A 6,997-nucleotide genomic window follows, 5' to 3' on the forward strand; every position below is an offset into this window, starting at 1 on the left:
TCTCAAAAAAAAAAAAAAAAAATACAAATCCATAAAAAGTATGCTTTTTAGACATACTGCTTCAATATTATATTTACTAGGCTCCTGCTAGGAATGAGACACAATGCTAATGACTATTTCATAACTAGTAGACTAGATGATGCTTCAGGAAGAAACAGTCCTCAAAACTAAATGGGATATCATACCAGGAGGTTGATTTTTTCTCCAGCAGCATCTCTATCATAGGTCAAGTGGAGGCTCTGCTGCAGACTTCTTCATTTCTAGAGGACGGGCAAAAATGTAAATGGGCTGCCATTTACATTTATCTTAACAGAAAAAAAAATGAGTGTTCCCTGAAGTCTTTGCAGACAATTTAATATTCTGGTCTGAAATTGACACAAGTTACTTCTGTTCATAAGCAATTGACCAGAACTAATAATTTGCTCCATCCAAACATGAAGTGGTAAGGCAATGCAATCCTGCTCTGCTTCGAAAGCAGATACTGTAAGTATTCTGTAAACAGTACTATTGGCTGTCAAAATGATTTCACTTGCATGCATTTTAGAGTTACAGGATTGTGACTCAAAGCCAAAATTACGTAGTTGGAAAGTGGTGCTTCTGAGATTTGGACCCAGATCTACCTAATTTAAGAGCTTCTAATGTAGACACTATAATGTTTCTATTTTTTTCACATCTGAATTTTTCTGTGAAAATTGAAGTTGCAGTAGAAATGGAAAGATAATAAAAGATAAACAGTGGAAAATGAAATGAGTAAATATAGACAAAAATGAAATTCCACATTTCATCTGTTAGTGACTTACCCTCTTCTTTGATATTTCATTTGGTTTAATTTTCAAGAGGTACATTTTTAAATATCTTTGCTTTTTTATATGTATAACATATTCATTTTTTAATTTATACTCAAGAAAAATGTTTTTTCTCCTAAAATCACATCCTGAGCCCCACAGAATACTATAATGATATTGCTTATTTCTATGAAACAAATGGCTCCCTGCAGTATTACTTTCAGATGAGATCATATCAGCTCTCATAAGGTGAGACAAGTAGGGGTTGTGTACAAATGAGATCTCCTGGAAAAAAAGATACTGTAAGAAAATACTTTCAGGGACTCAATAAATAACATTTGGGGGTGATTAAATAATAAAAAGAATTTTTCAGTCTTAGCAAGCTACTAAAATTCAACATCACAGTGCTTATTTTAGATGCTGTATAACCAAAATTCTAGATTGTAACAATCTTTGTGTTCATTCTCATTTGTATAAGTTATAAAAACTTCAGGAACTAGCTGGATTTAAAAATTACAACAGAACACTAATATGTTGGTTTGCACTAATTTACTTACAACGTGACAGAGGCTTTTTTTTTTCCTGTCAAGATTTCCTTAAATTTGTGTTACTAATAAAGTATTTCCATTTCTTTCTCCTTATGCAAGTGAATTAAAACAAGGCTATATACAGATACTAACCCATACTGTGAATTTGCTACACAAATGCATCAGTTAATAAAATGTTAGGTGAGGACAGTTTTCAAGTCATGTCTTACAAAGGCATTTAGATTTGTTAGAATTGCCTGAATATGGGAATGGGAAAATGTAGCTCATAAGATTTCTGCTTAATATGAGAAAGATCTTCATAAAATTACAAATGTCCAACAATGTTAAAGGCTTTGGTAGATAGTACTGAGCTCTAGAATCTTAGAAAAGCTTTAAGCAAAGATTTAAACATTTCCATAGAATTACTGGAGAAGGAAACTGACCAAAAGACAGGAAGTTGTGTTTCCATTCTAAGATTCTATGATTCAGCTAATGATGCAATGCAAATACTCAGCAAACACCGTTCAGCACTTAGCATTTCTCATGTCTGAGCAGCTTGGCCATCCCAGAAAAAAACCTAATCAATTTAAGTAAATTCTATGAGCAAAAGATGTAGACATGGTCACCTCAAGATGTAATGTCAGTTTACCTTAGCTCTAAAAAATAGAAAAATAATGATGTTTGAAGAAGGGTTTTGAACAATCTGAGTCCCTACAGTAGAAGACAAAAAAAANAAAAAAAAAAAAAAGACCAAGTAAAGTATGCAGAGAAAGAGGAGGTCACATTAAATGAGAAAAAGGCAGAAGGTAGAGAAAAAACAGAGTATTGAAGTTGGAGAAAAGGACATCCTACTGTCAGGTTGTACCCTCTTATCAGGCAAGTGCTTTGTAAAGAATATGAATAAAAGATGAAAAATCCCTTTTCAAAGATTGAGCTCCTACCAGCTCCCTAGGGAGGGGAGAAAGGGACTTAGCTGTTATGATGGTAACTTTGAACATCTCAGGCACTTAGCTAGCCCCCTCCTGGGTCTAATAAAAACCAAATCAAGTCCATTAAATACTTAAGTATAAAAAGCTCTCTAAGTTTTATCCACTGAATGTGTGGATTTTAATGGTAGCTTGATAAAGTTTAATAAACAATTCTGGGTGGTACTCACATATACAAAGTACATAAATGTATTGTTATTATTCACAATTTAAAGTACCAAAGTACCTCTCAAATACTCTGTATTTTAAAAACAACTTGTTTAGAAAAAGAATGTTATATTATTAGAAGTCAAGATAAAGAGATTCATGAGGACTATAAATCTTAGAAAAAAACAATCTGCAAAGACCCAAAGAAAAGCCCAACATAACATTAATATATTACATAGTGCCTTTCGATTCAAATATAAAGGCTGCAGCACAAAGGACAAAATATATATAAGAAGAGATCGATTTATACATCATTTGAATCAAGGCACTTCTATCTGACAAATTTGTCAGTGCCAGCAACAATGTACCAGGTTAACAGAGGAAGTAGAAGACAACTTACCTTATAAATATACCAGACTCTATATAGGTAAATTGATACATTTAATATAAATTTGATTAAAATGCCTCTGAAAATCACCTCTCTCTCTCTCTCTCTCTTCCCCCCGTCTCTCTTTCCTCTCTCCTGTCTCTTTCTCTCTCTCTCCCCTTCTCTCTTCTCTCACTCCTCTCTCTCTCTCTCACCCCCCTCTATCTCTCTCTCCTGCCACCCCTAAAATAACTGGGCTCTGATGGGCTTTGATAATCACATGCGGGAGGAAATGGAGAACTGGGAGGACTCTGATTTAAAGGAACATTTTTTCATAGATAATGGGAATCTGAGTATTGTGATGCATTTCCCTGGATGGTTTGCCAGGACTTCAGGGGACTAAGAACTACAGAAAAAGACTATAAAGCCTCATGTTTTAGTCAATGTAATTCTGAAACCCCCAGCACCCCTTATATGTACCAGGCACATCTGCTTGTAGGTTGTCCATTGTCACACTTCCTTCTGGAGACAATGTATCAATCAGTACAGCACAGCACTTGACCTAAGTGAGAAATTGAGCCAAAGAAGTCATCACCAAGAAGCTGGCTCCAAATGTACAGCTTATTATTTACAACATTATCGAAGAGGTTAGGCAAAGCCATAATTGAGTTATTTTCAGCTTCTGTCTCTACAGGTCATTGTAAATATGCTTCCCATTGCAACTACTCCTTAATCTTTTATTCATTATATCCCCTTATATCTGTGAACATTCAGCCTCCATTACAGTGTTTGAAAATCACAATGACCTTAATAAGATCAAAAAGATTATCAAATTGCATATTATATATATTGGCATATAGACGTGAATTATTTAGTATTTTTGCAATTTGAAGTGTCATTTACCCAATCCTTAAGTTAAGTGGAGGGTGTTCAATAGTTCAGTCATAGTAAAGTATGAACTGTAAAATAGCATTTAGAACAACAGAAAGGTGATTGAAATGGTCATTGTTGGATTTCTTTTATGCATAGTGAGAGGTATCTTCTTTCTTTTGTGTCATCACCCTGAGCTCACACACATAATAACTAGGTAGGACCTAGGTGATTTAAAACGCTCTTGCTATCCAATTGCACATTGATTCTTCTTTTTCTAAGTCAGTAGGGTGGCTAAAGCAAGTATCATGTGAGTTTAAATATGGTGGCTACATCATACAGAAACAGAAATGTACATTTTCTTTCGTTGCTTCTAAGAAGAGACAGTGAATAAAAACAATTCATCCACAGTCATTTGTCTGGCAGGCATTTAACAATTGTTTAGTTCAGAATTTCCATGCCCTAGTTCAGTGAAGCTTGAAATCACAGAATTGTTTCTCATTTTGCTCATATGTTATCTATATGCTTGAATGTACTGCTAAATGGATTTGAATGTGAACTATCAGTGCTAAGTAGAAAGTTTCTTTTGCATGATTAGAGCATCTTTCATATAAGTAGTCTGGGTTGCACTAGAGATTTTTATAGCACATGTTAGATTATTGTTTTACACTTCTTTCTTCAGGGTTTCTGAGAAGAGCGCCCTACACTAACAGTCTAGGTAACACACAGAAATATACGTTTTTGTTTATAATATGTTATGTTAATTAATAAAATACTATGTATTTTCAACAATTGTGAAGCATTACTCTACGGGCAGACCTCATTTCAAGGAGGTCACATTGTGTCTAAACTTCAACTTAAAATTACCAATATGGGCTAACTTGCTCCTGCCTGCTCACTGACAATACCACCAGTCATGTAGTTACTCAGAAGCTGCGGCAGCTCAAAGGTACAAGATTCTGATGTGGGCAATTAGCCTGCCTTCCCTCTCCTGAGATAGGTATCATGTTATTGAGTACATATTTATGAAACAGACTCAAAGACAAGGCAGCAAATCAGGTAAATTAGAAGAGCAGAATGGAAATAAGAGTTAAATAATGAGTGTTTTAAATACTTATAAAATTGCATAGCTAGAAGGCATCTTAAATGTGATTTAGTTTAATTATCTAATTCTGTAAATAAGAAATTTAGGTCTCACAGACTGAGTAAGCCAATGAAATACAAAAATAAGCTTTAGTTGAACAAGAGAAGTTGTTAAAAAATGCCAACACCATACAACTGCCCTCAGAGAGGAGTAGCCAGGAGTTTCATACACATTGTCCAAAGACACGTAGCAAATTAGAGCTTAATATAGTACTAGATTCATGCAGAAAGGACCAGTGTGACACCATGCCATGGCTGACATGACAACAAAAGCAAAAATCTTTTGAAGATGAGTAGTTGTGGCTCCTAATGGCCCAGTGGCAATGACCCAAACCAATGGATAAAAATATGTGAAGACTTGATAATTTTTCTAGAAAAATAGGTGATATGTTAAAACTCTTACAAACTGGGCTACATTTTAGGGCAGATCTTCTGTTTGAAGACACATTTAGAATGCTGAGTGGTTTTAAGATGGTAGGCCAGCAATATCAGCACAGAGAAAGCTGCATAAGAATAGACATTAACATTTTCAGGAATTATTTCAGTCTTACTGATCACTTCTATTTTAATGTGGTTTTAATTTGCCTGCTCTGTGTTTGTGCCCCATGTACCATTAAAACCTGGATATTTCCCTTTTTTTTTTTTGAAGTCTCTGTCATTGCCCAAGTTAAAGCACAGAGGTGCAATCTCGGCTTACTGCAACCTCCACATCCCAGGTTCAAGCAATTCTCCTGCCTCGTCCTCCCAAGCAGCTGAGATTACAGGAGCCCTCTATCATGCCCGGCTAATTTTTGTATTTTTAGTAGAGACAGGGTTTCACCATGTTGGCCAGGCTGGTCTCAAACTCCTGACCTCAGGTGATCCTCTCGTTTTGGCCTCCCAAAGCACCGGGATTACAAGTGTAAGCTACCATGACATGCCGATATTTAGCTTTTCTTTTCTCCCTATTGTTTTTCATCTCAAAACCAAGGATCAGATATAACTTAGTCATCTCACTTGAGCTATTGATTTTGTTGTATCTAGCATATCTGTTACTTGTAGGCTTTCGAGTCTCTGTTTCTCAATTTGTACTACATAGGGATAATCAGTAACATCATAACACAGACTCTAATTATCATTTCATTGCATCCATGTTTTGAAAGATCATTGTTTCTATAGCTGTGTATTATTAACTGTTTAGGCCATTTCTAGAATAGCAGCTGTGATATATTGCAAAAACCTGTTGAAATTACCCTCCCTGTCTCCAAGCCTTTCATGTTGTAACACAGTGGTACTATCTGTCTGTGACTCTAGTCTTGGTCACATAACTTGCTCTGGCAAGTCATATTTGCCACACATGTAAGGTTACTTGCTACATGCAGAGGTAGGAATAAGCACTCGGATGTTTCTGTTTTGCCATTCTTGAATCTCTGCCAATGCTAGACATGCCCATGGTGGTCTGCTGGAGCATAAAACGTGTGAACTACAGCTGAGTTGTACTATTTTTTCCTACTGAGGCCATCCACGTTTAGCCAACAGCCAAATGAAGAGTGTGCATGTGTGTAAGCCCAGCTCACTCCAGAGCAGCAGAAATGCTCAGCTGAGCCCAACTAAAAAGTTAACCTATGAGTTTGTGTGCTAAATAAAAGTTTATTGTTTTATTTCACTGAAGTTGATGTGACTTACTGAGCAGCTCTTTTGGAACAATAAATGACAATTATAGGAAGAAATTTTTACCTAGAAATGAAACACTATTGTAACAAAACATAGCACACATTGGACTTGCTTTGAGATTAAACCGCATGGGACAAAGAAACTGTTAGGGGAAGTAAGAAACATGGCAAGAAAGCTACTATTGCAAGGATGGAAAAAATGCCAATTCATATTTTGTAGTGGCAAAAACTTTGGCAGAATTGTTACCCGTGGTGCCTTGAAAGAAAAATTAGTTCCTTAATGAAATTTTACACTTGGGAGAAGTTATTTTTAGATAAAATGTTGGTAGCATTTCCTAAGTTGTTTTCTTTTTCTATGAATAAATATATATTACAAGGAAAGAGAAAGAAAGAGAGAGAGAGAGGGAGGGAGGGAAAGAGGGAGGGAGGAAGGAGGGAAGGAAAGAAGGGAGGTAGGGAGGGAGGGAAAGAGAGGAAAAGAAAGAAAGAGAGAAAAGAAAGAAAGAAAGAAAGAAAGAAA

General features: G+C 35.7%; 1 long non-coding RNA gene across 1 annotated transcript in view; it reads right to left on the reverse strand.

Moving 5' to 3' along the window:
• Positions 1-215: 215 nt before the first annotated feature.
• LOC119470307 overlaps positions 216-6,997 on the reverse strand; it is a 23,149-nt gene continuing 16,367 nt past the window's right edge. The window contains exons 2-3 of the long non-coding RNA XR_005199193.1: positions 3,293-3,374; positions 216-260 (exon numbers count right to left, since the gene is read on the reverse strand). This is a non-coding gene — a long non-coding RNA (uncharacterized LOC119470307). The remainder of the gene's footprint in view (positions 261-3,292; positions 3,375-6,997) is intronic.

The sequence above is a fragment of the Cebus imitator genome, unplaced genomic scaffold (genome assembly GCF_001604975.1).
Source record: "Cebus imitator isolate Cc_AM_T3 unplaced genomic scaffold, Cebus_imitator-1.0 Scaffold27, whole genome shotgun sequence".
Taxonomy (NCBI): Eukaryota; Metazoa; Chordata; class Mammalia; order Primates; family Cebidae; genus Cebus; species Cebus imitator.